General features: G+C 39.8%; 1 protein-coding gene across 1 annotated transcript in view; it reads right to left on the bottom strand.

Annotated features, from left to right (window-relative positions):
• The window catches only part of CNTN1 (contactin 1), a 252,855-nt gene that overhangs the window by 139,312 nt on the left and 97,720 nt on the right, over positions 1–15,823 (bottom strand). The window contains exon 3 of the mRNA XM_086748148.1: positions 13,609–13,716. The gene's annotated coding sequence lies outside the window, so the exon portion shown is untranslated. The remainder of the gene's footprint in view (positions 1–13,608; positions 13,717–15,823) is intronic.

The following is a 15,823-nucleotide window of genomic DNA, read 5'->3' as shown; positions in this document are numbered from 1 at the left end:
GCATGCTGCTTTTTCATGTCTCTGATTCAGCGTATACATTGGTAGTAAAAAATTCAAGAGCAGCAAAATTTCCACTCCTGGGCATATGATAAAAGTGAATGAAATCTGCACAAGCATCTGATGAGAAGAGGGATGGTTGCTAGAAATCAGACTTCACAGATAACTCTTCAGAAAAGTATTTGATTCAGGCATTAATTTTAGAAAAAAAAAAACAATCAATCAGCTTTGCCTAGAATAACATTTACAGCCATCAAGGGAGGAGAATTCTGGAACAATCTTCCAAAGAAGGAGTGGGAGCCAACAACTGTGCTAAAAGATGGAGTTGTTTTTGAAAGAAGACAATGCTTTCTGGCAGCAGGAGGCCTTCCCTTATTCTACAATCCTCCATTTTAAAATAAATCTATTACTAATAAAGCACTAGAAAATACCATGTTCAAAAAAAAATTAATTCAAAAGTAAACAAGTAACAATTTGAATACAGCAGTGTTTCATGTTTCTGGGCTTTGATTACCTTAAGCCCTTACACAGGCACCCGCTGTTTTCCAGATCACTGCATCAAACTCTGTCCTTACCTGCTATTCGAGTCATTACATGGAGGTGTTCAACTTCAGATAAAGATGAGCTTGTCATGCATCAAAGGTCTGAGAGGCCTAAGGAACTTACTCATGTCATAATGAAATGTATGCCATCATTCTTCAAATAATTGTAACGAAAGATTAACCGGGAGAATCTGACAGTGCTTTCCCACAGTAAAACCGGGAGATGGGGAACAGAGGACACAGGCAAGTCTGCAAAGTTCATCTCTGGGTCTTTTTGTAGAGAATTGGGGTGTGGGGGGATCAACCCAGGAAGGAACCAAACGGGTACAGAAACGCTCTTCTACATTTCAGAGCTATGCATCAACATGTATTTCTGCTTTAAGTCCTTCCTGTGGCTGGTCTCCTGCTTCTCCATCCTGGCTGCACAGCCCACATGCAGCCACAGGACACACTTTTGGCATACGTTAGTAAGGTGCACACATAAAGAAATATTATCTCATAAAAAATTCCCACAAGATTTAGCATAATTGAGATTACCTGTTAATTAAAAAAAAAAATAGAGTGGTATAAACATCCTTACTTTGAGATGAATATTTCAGATTGCTTTCTCAATATAAAGGTCAATATAAAGTACATGGACACGGTGAATCTGTAGGAACATCATCTAAGGAACCAATTTATCCTAATTATAGCAAGTATGCAGGACAATCTAACATAACATGAGAAAATTTATCTAGGTGACATGCTGGGCCTCTGTGAAGTAGTTAAGTGATGGTTCATGAGCAGGACTTGTTAATTAATTGATCTATAGCTATTCCTCTTTCAGAAAGTACATCTAAAGCTGAGAAAATAACAGTATTTGTAGTTAACCACTTGTCAGACAAAACAATGAAAAAATTTTTTTCAGTGTTTTTTTTTCTCCTGGACCCCTTGGACAAAACATTTCATTTTAATTTCAACACTTTAACTTTTTAAAAATTATAAACAGCTAAATGTAAAATCTAAATACCATTTTAAAATTAAGTGCTGCAGAAGAGGATGTCTAAGCATATTGCATAAATCCCATCCCTCAGACTTTTTTGGGAGAGAAGGAAGCAAATTGCTTGCTGAATATGAAATCAGCCCAGTTTTATTAACTATACATCAAAAGAAATTAAGACAGCACAAATTGTGATTCTCATGGTATAAAGTCTGGTGTAACATCTATAAAGATGCTAAGCATTTCATTCTCAGCCTCATCATAGCTAACTTAGAGAAATCAATAGACCATATTATGTTTAAGTAAACTAATCAACATTGTATGGATGCTGCATAGAGCAAGAATATTTTCTACAGAAATTAGCAGGGAAAACCTTAAAACTCTTAAAGTTTTAAACTGAATTTACATCAAACAATCAAAGTGTTAATAATTTTAGAACTAATCAATTATCATCTAACTTGAACCATTTCTGAATTATCAAAGAAAAAAACGTACATATATTTCTATTTTTACACTGTTTTTACCCATTATAAACACATATAAACCAAGAAGAAAATCTGACTGGAACACTGGTAGAAGGTCTGAGATGAACCAGTTTGCCTCACACTTTCCTACAAAGTTTGCCTAGAAGATATTTACTTTAAAAAATGACAGAGACTTTGCACCACACCACTGTCAGCTCTCAACTATTGAGAATTTCTAGTTATGTTTTCAAGGGAACATAGGTCAAATAAACCCAGCTTGAAGATGAATTGTGGTTTTGTGCAATCAAAAGTCAAACAGAAGTGTGTTATATGGTTTGATAATGAAGAGGACATTAATCCCCTTGCCATTCAGATCCTCTGGCCATTCCAGACCCTGGTGGCATTCCTGGAGTCCCTTGCTCCAGAGATGGAGTGCACCACTGGGCACAGCTGTCTGCCAGCTGTGACCCTACAGCACAACTAACTGAGCTTGCAACCTGCATAACTGGCCTGTAGCTACTGGATGAAAATGAAGTGACTCAGCAGAATTTCATTCAAATCCAACTACTCACTACTCATTTACGAGAGGACAGAAATTGGACCAAATCAGCAAAAACGTCCACACCCTGAAATTTAACCTTTGTTTTCAATTCAGCTTAGAAATCATCTCAGTCTGCTGCCACAAAGACATCACCTCTTTCCCTCTTATTTTACTTACTAGTTATTTTTAAGTTATTATAAATAAGTTATTTATTTACTTATTCCTTGTTCATTTGGTTTCCATGAACAACTGCACCTTAGCCTGGGGTTTATATACTCCATCAGGTACGTGCCGGTACAGACATTACTGTGGAAATCTCTCTGAATAATTAGGTACACTGAGTGGGTTATATGCAGCCATTGCCAGCTGAGCCCCATGCAGCAAGAAATACTGACAAAGATATACAGAATAATCACGGAAAGATTTCTAACATCTTCCAGTGCTGCAGAAAGTCATTAAAATCATGGACACGGTTATCATTTGTGCTACAGGAAAGTCTTAAGATTCCCAATGAAGGCTCAAAAGCTGCTGTTCTGCGTACAATAAAAATATAATCAAGTTCCCCAAGCATTTTTATTCCAAATAAGCAAGATGAATAAACGTGGGAAGAAGGAAGCACTGCTATTCCCACATTAAAGATGATGAACTCGGGTAAAATAAGACGCTTAGCTTTTTTGATTTGTCCTTCATTGGAACTGACCATAGAGCTAATTCCCTGGTTTTACTCTGCATGATAAATCTTCGCTCAAGAAAGAGCCATCTCACTGCCCAGCCACGTGGCACCTACCTCAAATGACTCAATTCAATTGGTCTACAACCGATAACCTCTTGTCACCCTACCTGTTGCAGTCTCATCTTGCCAGTAGTTCAAGCACCACTGCTATTAATCACTAAAGGTACCTGCTCCATCAGAACTTGTGGCTGAAATTTCATTTAATGTAAGTGAAAGGTTTTGGATATGCACAAAAATCAGGCTAAGGATAAAAGGGAACTACAAATGGAAACTACTGCATTTCATTTTTCCTTTCACACCTGAATAAACAATCTTTGCTATTTTTTCTAAGCTCTGTCTTATCTTTCACAGTTTAACATAATTTAATAAATAATTAGTGTAAAACAGTAATATTTATATAGGCCTCAATTGTGCATAGTTCTGCCATGCTAAGAAAGAAAACAAATATAGCAAATACAGAAACGAACAACACACATTTACTTCTCTTTTTCTTTTTCTCTGGACTCTTATCAAAAATAGCAGGCAGTATAAGGAAATCTGTAATTCATGACAAGATGCATACCAGAACCAGGAAAACAAAGTCACCTGCAAAGCCTCTGCAGTCACAGCAGAGATAAAATAAAAGAGAAAAACTCTTAAAAGAGTCACCTTGAAAAGTACTGAGGCACGGCATTCATCTTCACCATGGGGAACAAAGAGGAAGCACATTACAGCATCCAAGACACACTGGTAGTTAAGAGAATGAAGTTTCTCTGGGAAAGCACATATTTCCATTTTAAAATTCTTTTATCCTCGTACCCTCCCCGTCTGAGGAAACTTTGACACAATTGTCTAAACTCCCATCAGGCTGAAAACGAGAACAGATTACAAGTGCAGAGAGGAGTGTCATGAAAACATTTTTATGAGCATTTGGAGAGATAAACCAGTTCAAAAAGAGATTAAACAAATTCCTGGTGGATGGGTTAATCAGCGGCTATTAAATGCCCACCAGCTGGCTCCAGATCAGGGATTCTCTGAGCAGCTGAAGGCTGGAAGCTGGGGAGGTGGAGCAGGAAAAGTGTTTGTTGTTAGTGACCGTTCAAGGCAGGATGCTGGACTAGGTCTGGTCCAGTATGGCCTTCCTTATGGCCTTGCATTATGTCACCCAGCAACTCTGCACCATATCCATCTTCACCCAAATTATCAAGTGCAATGGGCCAGTCCTGGGCCTCTCATAAAGGTATGGATGCTCTGTAGGAAGCATGACAGCAAAGTAACCTGATGTTAATCAGTTCTCGGACCCAGCCCTTGACCAGCCTCTGGAAAATTACGGTTCTCTTTCTTCTAAACAAAAGCCCATTGAAAGAAATCATCATGGTCTGGACTGTTAGCCACCAATGGACTTCTGGGTGCTGGAGCACAGGCAGATCTTTATAACACAAATAATAGGTAAAAGGGGGTTATATTTTATGCCAGATGGTATTCAATGGTCTGTCATCTCCTTCTTTGATGTGTTAGCTCACTACTGATTGCATTTCAGGTGAAAATAAATGCAGTCTGTTTTATTTTTAAATATGTCCCAAATGGCGATTCAGAGGAGCACATGTTGGGGGGGAGGGGAGAAAGGTGCTTCCATTTTCCTACTATGCAATGTTTGATATAGCTTCATGATAGCTCCTCTAGTATATGTATTATACTTCCATGCGCAAGTGTGTGTGTTGCTGTTCCAATTTGTACTGGTTTATTTTATCTGACTCCATTTCTGAACATGTCCTTTTATTTCATAGAACATACAATGTCTACAAAGTCTTTTCATTCCTTATTCCATAGGACTATAGTAAGCTATTAAGAACAAAAAAAATCCCAAAAAGGCAATTTCCAAAATTATGAAGATAAACCTGCATTGTAAGTCTAGTAATAAGTAACAGAAGGTACAAATTCTGAAGAAACTATAATCAATGCCAGGGATAGTAACCTCCTGATTTTGGGCTGTAGTCTTGGCTCTTGGCACAACCCAGAATGCCCCGAGGGGTCTGGCTGCATCTCAGCGGCCTGGGATCACCTGCATATGGACAGCTATTCTGCCCAGAGCCTCCACAGCACCGCTTACGGCAGCTTGTCAGGCTGCCAGCCACACCACTGGCACAACCCCTTAAAACTGGAGAACAAGCGTGCCAGTTAAGACCATGGTGCATTTGATCTGGCAGTCCTGCCCCTAACAGTGCCCCAGAGAATCCAGCCAGGACACTGTAACCTTGCTACTTCCCCAGAACACCTTCTTCTTCAAGAACTTTGGGATTTGGGTCTTCCTGCATCAGAGGTAGCATCTTTCTGCCTTTGAGGGATTTCTCCTCTGCAAATTTATCTCATCGCTTTTTCAGCCCATGTAAGAACATTTTGCACCTCTACATCCTGTCGCAATAACACCAACAGTTTAACCATTCCTTACATGATAAATATACTCTTTTGTTTATTCCAAACCTTTTCTCACTACAGAAGAAAGAAGATTTGAATTAAATCATTACAAGAAACAGTGACAGTGATTCCTATTCACTTTCTGCACAGCCTTTATAAGTACAAAGTATGAAGTAAGTATGAACAAGGGGTAATGGTTTCAAAATAGAGGGAGGTAGATCCAGATTAGACATCAGGAAAAAATTTTTTACAATGAGGGTAGTAAAACACTGGAACAGGTTGCCCAGAAAGGTGGTGAATGCCCCGTCCCTGGAAACATTCAAGGCCAGGTTGGACGGGGCTCTGAGCAACCTGATCTGGTTGGAGATGTCCCTGCTCCTTGCAGGGGGGTTGGACTAGATGGCTTTTAAAGGGCCCTTCCAACCCTAACCTTTCTATGATTCTATGATTCATGACACTATAGAGCTCCCCTCACTTTGCTCAGACTTCTATTTCCAAGGCTAAAGACACTTACTTTACATCTATGCTATTTTATATGTTTTGAAGAGTCTGGATATTACACTTCACAGCACAATTCTTCCTGTTTCTTCTTTCTTGTAATGTCATGTCGAGCTGTCTCTTCTCAGCAACTCCAAAGAACTAATCAGACTAGATACGAACAACTGGAATACAGAAAATTATACACAATGAATCAAGCACACATTTCTTTATGGTGCTTGCTGTAAGTAAGCAGATGGACACTAAAATATTCTAAAAGCAAAATGAGAATGATTTGCTCTATACGGATAAAATTCAGGAGGAAAGTGCTACAGTGCACAAGAGCCAGAAACTTAGTCACTCAGACAATGCACCTACTCAAGCACACCAGAAGTCCACCAAAATTATGTTTCCTTTCATGTGTTAGTCCAAGTTGGGGAACTGAACAAATCTGGAGGACTTAACCAAAGTACAGCTGGAATAGGCTCAATTTACTGCCTTACATTCAGCAGTGAGCTGCTATTTTTGAGGTAGAACCTGCCTGGGTGCTACTGGGGTAAGTCCCAGGCATGGAAGGAAAAGTATCCATCTCTTGGCAGGCAGAAATGTCTAGTCATGGAGTATTCTCATTGCAGAAGATTCTTGTATATTCTTGCTTTCCTAGGATCATGAGAGGACATGTAAGCCTCCATAGAAAAACTTTCTTTACATGGATTTATTCATAAATTAACTGGCCTCCATTTTGACACTGTGCTATGAGTTGCAGCCACTTGTGCCACGGCCATCAGGTTGAAGACACACACATTTTAGAAGAGTTTGCCCTGACGTGCTGCAGTCCTGCCTTTATTGACAATGATATGCAACAGTGTCCTTTCCCATCAGGACGAGAACCCCTTTTCTTCTCCTGTATTTAGTGAATTGGCCAATAAACTGTAATTTCCTATAGTACATGTGAATCCTTTGGGAGGACAAAAATAGACTGAATGATAAATTTCTCCTTCTGGATTTTTCCATGCTTTTTACCAGTAAAATCATGAAGAGAAAATACACAGGAGAGTGTTATACATCATTGGTGTCAAATCATTAATTAGCTAAGTCTAACTTTTCTGATGGGAAAGCTACCAGTAGGTTTCAGAGCAGCTCTGCAGGCTAGGAGGAAGGGAGGAGAGGAGTGGGTTATTAACACTCTTACCCAGTGTGTTGAAGCTGCCTAATAAGAGAATGAAGTACTAAAGCTCAAGAGTTGAAATATCCCAGAGAAAGTGGGGATGAAGGGCTGTGGCCCCAGCACTAATGCTTGGGGAACTTTAGGAGCTGAGGTTAGTTATCACTATGTCACCCTTGGAACAGTGGAGCAGAGGATATAGAGCAGGGAGAGCAAGCTAGCTCTACGACCAGGACTTGAGAGAGGAAGAGGAAGGAAGAAGGAGAGAGAAACTTAGCAGGAACTGACATGCTTGGGGAGAAACTCTCTAGCAGAGCATGTTGTGATAGGATGAGGGGTAATGGTTTTAAAATAGAGGTAGGTAGATTCAGACAATTAAGGTGGTGGAACACTGGAACAGGTTGCCCCGAGAGGTGGTAGATGCCTAATCCTGATATCGCAATCATATAAATGTGATTCTGCATAACCAAATATCTGATCAGTAGCATCAAATCCCAATCAATACTGCCAATGAACTCCTGTACTCCTCATTTCTGATCTTAAATCACTATGAAAAGTTGGCAATGCTATTACTAAGCAGGCCCCACTATATCCAGACATTGTATGACAAAAAGGCTCCTTACAAGAGCTTGAAACTCTATGTCAACCTAAATAATCCTCCAGACACTCCAAACAGACCAACCCCTGGTTAGACGTGAGGGAGTCTGGAGAAGCTCTTGCTTTTCCTCTCAAGGGCTCCTCTTCTCCATTCCAAACACCCTTCCTCCTGCATCCCACTGAAAGTCACTGTAGAAATAATGTCAGTGGCAGCTTCTACTAGTTTTATTCCCATTAAACTATCTGCGAATGTAGTAGAAAGAAGTCATCTTGAGTCACTCTAAGAAACAAATTTCCTAAAAGAAGTAAAAAAAAGTAAAAATACTACCAATACCACTGTCCCATTTGGCCAGAGAAAGCAGTCTGCCAGTTCCCAGCTCACAGCCCTTGGCTGTTTCCCAGCTGAGACTTCTCCCCAGGGCCTTCTCTGAAGTTTTACCATCAAAGAGCGCGAGGGAACAGCATGCTCTGCCCCAGGAGGAGGACAAAGACTGGCCAAATTCATGACCGCTCTGTAGTCATTCCCTGCAGCTATGAAATCCTGCTCATCCCCTACTAAGAACACTTTCAAAATGGCCTAGTCATCCAGACCTAGAAACTTAAACGAAGAGCATGTTTAGGAAGAGTCCAGTTCCATCCCTACCATGAAAGGCTACGTACTTTGGTCCCTAAAACCAGCTGAACCTCCCTCACAGTGCATAAACTAGAACTTGGCACAGGTTGGACAGAAGTTCCGAAATTCGTAAAGCACTTTATGGTGATGGTCTCTAACATGTAAGCTCATTATTTTGCTGGTCTAGTGAGTCAAAAGATTCGATTTATTCAGATGTCAGTGTCTTCCTATAAGGAAATACGGCCTATGCTTTCCCAGAGTGACCGCTGAGATATCAGCGTGATCATCATTACCATAGTCAGATATGTACACTTATTAATACAGCTCTTAATTTCTATCAGTTATTCTAATCAAATTTTGTATTTATTTTCTAACACTATTTTCCAGTCAGTAACAACCAGTATGGAGTCTTGTGACACAAAAATGTCAAACTGCTGGCATTCATCTGATGTTAAGAGCATTAGTGAGACTTTTGGAGTCTGCTGGGCTTCTCCACACGGAAACAAACAGCCAGCCCAAGGATAATTTCATCCCGTAACAGGGTACAACAGGAACAGCCTTGTATCTAATGAATAAGATCATCGTTCCCATTCCCTTTGAAGAAGGATTCAGGATGAGAGATTGGTTGCTGGGCTGAAGAGGGACAAACACTGTGGCCAGGTCAGATTCCAGCACCCAGAGGAAGCTTTTCCTCCAGGTGTTTGAACTCCCCATCATGAAATCTTTGCAGATTTCTGTGACATTTTCTTAATGTAGTCTATCTGCTTCAAACACTAAACCCTGAGGAGGAGATTTTGCTGTTTTATTTTCTGCCACACGGTTCCACCACTTAACACGTCCCTTGTGGACTGGTGCAGTCAGAGGCAGAAGGAGTACCTGTACTGGATCCATGCTTTAAGACACTAAACCCATTTTTAAAATAAGGAATGAGATGTAGTTCAAAAAGCTCAGCTGAAAAACTCTAAATAGTTTTACTGACCTACATTAATCAATTAATTTATAGCTTCCAGCTCAAAAGGAAGGTGAATAATTATTTTTATAAAGTAATCTTTAGTGTGTCAGCCCTTTTTTTAGTAAAAATGCTACCAGTAGAAATCCTAAAACACTGGCTCCTCTTACCAGCTCTCCTAAGAGATTAAAGAGATTTCCAACATACTGAAATATTACTGTACTATGAATAATATCTTCAGGAAATGGGATAAAGGAGCTTCAGTTCTCTTGCTGCTCAAGTCAAATGAGCTTTTGGTGCTATCAATGAGTGGTTTTTCACAGAACTCACTTCCATCGTCCCTGCAGTGTTATTTACAGGGAAATGCTAACAGGAGGAAAACGTGGCTATTCTTAGTTACCGCTGAAAAACTAGAGCTCAGGGAACAGATTGGTTGAGTAAGCAGGTATTACATACAGACACACACACACTGACATATTTTTCTGTTAATAAGCACTGATGAAGCATTCATAGGTTACTTGCTTAAAACAATTCGGTGCAATTACCAATTTTTAGCTGTCTAAAGATGCATTCAATCAGTCACGAACAATGTGATTATTCTCAGTGATCTCTTCTCCATCACAGGAGAAAATGCAAAAATAAATAAATCAGTAGTTACAGTGTATAACACAGTGAGTTACAGGAAAAAAAAAAACACTTTTTACCATGTTATTAATAACCTAGAAGCATGCTCCTCTCAGCAAAGATATACGCCAAAGTATTTCTTTATTGCTAATCTACTATTTTGCCACTTTTGGAGCAAGTCCAATGGCATGATCATTTAATATGCATTAATTTGTTATTAATTCCTCTTATTAAGATGCACTAATTCTGCTTTCTCTTTCCAGTAACAAAACCAATCTTTAGACCAGAAGAACAAACCTTTCATTTTATTTATCATCAAAACTATGACAATGCCACTTTACTGCAACAGGGAGTGAGAACTGATTTGTGTTCATTCGAGTTCACACGATGCCTAAGCATCAGCTCTTGAAGCTTCTGATTCTCCTAAGCAGTCACCCCTTCAATTATTAACTGTACTGAATGGGTCTGCTCTGCAGCCCAGAGCAATAACAACATCAGTAAGATCTGGTAGCAGCCATCAGTTCTGTGGTTGCAAATGTATTTATTGCAAGACAATTTTTCAGAATTAAGTCCAAGTTGATTAAAATTTGCAAAGTCACAATTTGAGAAAACCAAGTACTGTAACTGAATCTTTGACATTATAATGAGAATGAGAAAGAGAAGATTCCAACAGGTTATTAATGGAGATTTCTGTACATACTAAGCTGCTTTTTTCCTAACAATATCCCTTACTAATAAGATGCTTGCAAGATCTTCCCTTCTTAACCCTTTTCTCCATAGAGTATCCTGGATTATTTCTTGGTATTTTCAATTCTATAATTACCCAGTTATTTGAGGAGATTGGGGAGAAGAACAATAACATAAAATTCTGCTCTTCTTCTAATTACCTATATTAACAACAAATAGTTGCTGAGTTGCCTTGTTTTCCTGGCTTTTTATTCAAGCTGTTTTCTCTGTAGTGACTAAAATATTTATATATGCTCCTCTGAAAATCTCAGCCAAAGAGACTAAAGATCATGGTCCCTGGTGAATTTCAATGGACCCTGGATACTCCTCTCAAATGCCTTGGAAAATCCTAGCCTTTATTTCATAGACAAAATTAGTATTTCCACTTGTTTACCATTTATTAGTAGATCTGTTTCCTCATTAAACACAGGTAATTTAAGTACCTCAGTTTCAATGGGGAAAAAAAATGAGGATGTTGTTGAAAGATTAGCATTTATTCACGTCACAGTGAGTGCAGCTATGATGCTTTTTATTTACGATAGTCAAAGAACATAAGCAATGTTTATTCACTGATACATCTGGAAATAGTAACAAAGCACTGAAACAGCTGAGCCATATTTCAGTAAACCACCTATGCTCTGAATGCAGTATTTGAATGTGCCACCCTTAACTGTATACATGTCATTCTCTGATAATGAAATAGGTTTCCATTGTTTTACTTTTTTCTGTGATACACAAAGTTAGGTATTCCTTAAGTAACCAAATGAGAGGAGTTTAGGAAATTTTTTTTTCTCCTATTATTTATTCTCTTTTATATCTGTTTTCATGGCTGAAAGTCTGTTCAATCTGCAAATTACACATCTCAGGTGATATTTCACGGCAGAAGCAGAGAAAATATAATCAATCCACCACGGCAGATGAAGAATAACTAGCACATCTGCGAGTGGCCAGCTAGCGTATACATCTTCCTTATTACCACTGTGTGAGCTCTTCACTGATGTCATTGCCTTCTCCCTGGGTTCCCAGCCTGGAGTTCACACGCCCAGAAGCGTGTTTGCACTCACCACACACGAGATGTGGTGTCTGACAGGGAGGATTTTTAATGGCATTCTCTCTCTCCTCCTTCTAGATGCTCCTCTTCCCTATATGAGTATTTATTTTTCTTCCTCAGGCTTCATCTCACCGCAAAAGCTGATGTGGCTCCAGCCAGGGGGCCACTGCGCACCTCCCAGACCTGCTCTGTGACTCAGCATCCAGCCGGCCTTCGGATCCCAGAAATCTGCACTGCCTCTCCCTACTGCCTGAATATATTCCTTATCCCCGAGACAGCCAGCTTTCCCCAGCGTGGGAAGGAAGGGTGACAAAAGGACATACCCCTGGGCAAAAGCAGGCAGGATGCCGCTTGCCAAGGCGGCAGGGCATCGGCTGTACAACAAGGCATCCACTCCCACACAACCATGGGTTCAAAAACACCACTTCAGCCCGATGATGGCTTGACACGTTTTCAGGTGAGCAATTTTAACAATGCTGAATCTCTGCTACAGCGTTTTTCCAGTTGATTATTAGGTAATTAACAACTAAACACACACTGTTCACTGAGGCAGGGGTCCAAATGTGTTTCTGTGCAATGTCGCATCAGGACTCAGGGATCAAAAACTGTCCCATCAGGTGTTACCAGATGTAAATGTAAAGCCACAAGGTAAACTCAAAATAAAAAGACATTTACCCAAGGAATGGTGGCATCCTGTTGTCCCTGCTTGTAATGCTTTTTGGCAACACCTTGCTCCTTCAGATCACACAGCAAACAGCTTTCAGGTTTATTAAACTAGCTATTTCTCCATACTCTGTGACAATATGTCTCTTTGAAAGCATGGGTACATCTTCAAGTTACTGAACTGTAAGTAAAGCATCTGAACTGTGTTTTCCAAAATATGAAAATCTACAAATGCACAAAATACTAATGATATCAAAGTTTTTAAGCAGTTATTGTGGTAAATTATTTAATAGGCAACAATAATGTAACTTAACTTATCTTCTTTTAAAAGGTGGCATCTTTACTGTACATCTACATTGGCTAGACAGTTTTCTGGAATATATCCTAAGTTGTCAAATGTGCAAACGGAAATAATGCAGAATGCTTTCAATTTTTTTTTTTTTTTACTTCCAGCAAATTACATAATTAAAAATAGCTGTCTTTTTACATAAAATCTCCAACAGTACATAGTTTTCTGAAGGACAATAAGGACAGGCTTGTCTATTCCCTGAATGACAGCCCAGACTTTTATCCAAAACGTAACAGTTTGATCATCTTAGTTATTTACAGGACAGTCAAGCAATAGATTCTGGGACCTCATTTGCCTGACACATATTTTACTGTAGCTCGCAAATGTTACAGAAAATGTACAGACAGAGGGGAAAAAAGTCAATGAAATTTCATTGTCATTATTCTGTCAGGACCTCTGATGAAACAGATCATGTTATTATATTGATTATCTTGGTGCCTGTCCTGCCCCTCCCCATAATGCAGTCATCTATAGCAGATAAAAATTGATCAGAAAGGCACACTCTTCAACAAACTGCAGGATTCAAAAAGTATAACAGTATTTACTCTCAGCAATATTTAAACAACCATTTAAAAACAATCAGACTCGTAGGATCTGTGCAGCCATATCCACCCGAGAATCCTGACTCTGCATTCCAGCACAGATATCTGAGTCAATGTAACCACACTGCATCATCATAATCCTGCCTCAGCATGTTCCCTCGTCTGCACTCAAATCCACAAATAAAAAATACCCCTTTTTTACCTTAGATGGTGAATTCCTGCTTGTCCTTCTGTTCATAATAACTATTCCAAGTGCGTATCTTTGAAAAATACAAGGATGGTTGCACCAATAAACTTCACAGATCCTCTCCTGCGGCAGAAAGCAAATTAAAAAAAAAAAAAAAAAAAGACTTCAAACTGTGACCTCAGAGCAAAGCACAGCCGTTAGCATCCCTCAGCCAACCTTCAGCAGAAAGCAGGTTAGACAGCAGGAAAACCAGCTCCGCACATGGCTGCAATGCTTTCAAATCAAGCATTCTGTGCTGTAAGCTCGGGGATTTATATCTTCTTAAATAGGCCGTCCCACTCAATGCTGCTTGTGTGCATGAAAATATGAAGCATTTCACTGCAGTCACTTTATGCAAGAAACTACCCCAGTCATCTTTACAATCTCTGTCACTGCTCTGAGACTAAAGAATGAGCACAGCATGCATAATTCATGCATTAAAATCTTCTGTGCGCTTCCTGCAGCAACTGTTACATCCAGTAATGGGATATTGATCAGCCCGCCGCTAAAACAATCGGGGCTGGGCAACTGCTTTGCTGCAACAAACAATATTCCAGCCAAAATGCAGGCACAGGCTTCCCCCCTGCAGCACTCCAGCGTAACTCCAACATACATGGCGTGGCATTTACATACTGCAGAGCGTTTAATCTGGACTCTGCATTTCTTTGACCTTCCAAAAATGCTGCATTATCTGAGCCTTTTATTTGAAGTCTGTATCCCCTGCAGCCTGTTTCTCCTTTTAACTCTGCACAGCATGAGAAGCAAGGATGCTTTCCTAACCCCACGTTCAAAGCACACTGAACCTCTAAAAGCAAAGAGGAGATAGAGGAACTTCCCCATGACACATTCTTTGCCCCATATACACCTCCGCTCTGTTTGTACCAGCAGACTAGACCCCCCTCACTCAAATCCTTTCATTACAACACATATATTCTATTCTATCTGAACAGACATAGCCATCATTTTTGTCTAGCACAACTCACATAATTTTTATCTGCCAGATGAATTAACACGAGTCCCAAAGTTTCTGCTTCTTCCCACAGATCTGAACATCTTCCAGCCTTTTCAGCGCACTCCCTTTTCTTGCACCCCCGTCATTTAAACAAGCCTCGTTAACAGTTTACCATCCCTGACTTCAGCCTCTGTCTCCAGCAGCCCCTGGCCAACCCCACCCTTTGACTGCCACGTGCTTCTCCCTCCAGCCACAGGAAAACCACGACTGCCCCTGTTTCAGAAGAAAAAGATGAGAGAAGGAAGACAGACAAAAGGGAAACACTACAGCCATGACTGAGGTGAAACTCCAAAGCAATATTTAAAAATAAAAGAAGAATCTTTGGTTACCCTGGTGTTACAAACAGCATAGTCCCCAGAGTGTGAACCACACAGACCTGTAGTTTTCTGAAATCCATGGAATTATTCCTCACTCTTGATGGAGTTTGGGTCTGATCTTTTATCACTAAAATACATCCTCCTCACTAAAACAAATAACTGTTATTGAGGTTTATTTGAAAAGAAATTCCAGAGACTAGTAAGATCTAGAATAATTCTTTCTTCCTGGGATCGAAGAAAGTACAATCGGCAAAACAAAAAACCTTGATGGGACTGCAGTATGAACAGAGACATTCCACATACTGATGAAAACTTGAATCTGGGCTAAACTATCGACTTTCCTGCAATTGTACACATTCAGAGTCCACCCAAGTTAATGAGAAACCGTCTGGAGCAAGCAGGATTTGGCATGCAGTCTGGAAACTAGAATGAATAGAGGCTTTTTCAGAGGAAAATCAGGAAGAAGTTTTGCTGGGTTTGTCTCTCACCAAAGCAATCACCTTTCAGTATATCCCGTCTCTACTGTTTTCCCTTATGTTAAGGTATGTCCACACATTTCAGTGAGCTGGCAAAGGTGTCGCCAGTGAATTACTATATGCCATTCTGATATGTCCTTTCTCAACAGGTACCAGGGCTATACTATAACAGCAGTTAATATCTACTTTGTGATAAATCAAAACCAGCAGTTTAGGTTGTCAAATTCTTAGTCCATTACTATACCCTAAGTGCTGGGTCACAGTGATCTCTGACAAGCAGTAAACCAGAAGTTATAAGCTATATTTGAAAACATGATGTTGTGAACTTGACTGCTTAATTAATCAGATTAGAATGGGAATAAACCTCACAGAGATGAGATTCATGC

Source organism: Chlamydotis macqueenii, chromosome 1, assembly GCF_036417535.1.
Source record: "Chlamydotis macqueenii isolate bChlMac1 chromosome 1, bChlMac1.mat, whole genome shotgun sequence".
Taxonomy (NCBI): domain Eukaryota; kingdom Metazoa; phylum Chordata; class Aves; order Otidiformes; family Otididae; genus Chlamydotis; species Chlamydotis macqueenii.
This window is presented reverse-complemented; position numbering and strand designations above follow the sequence as displayed.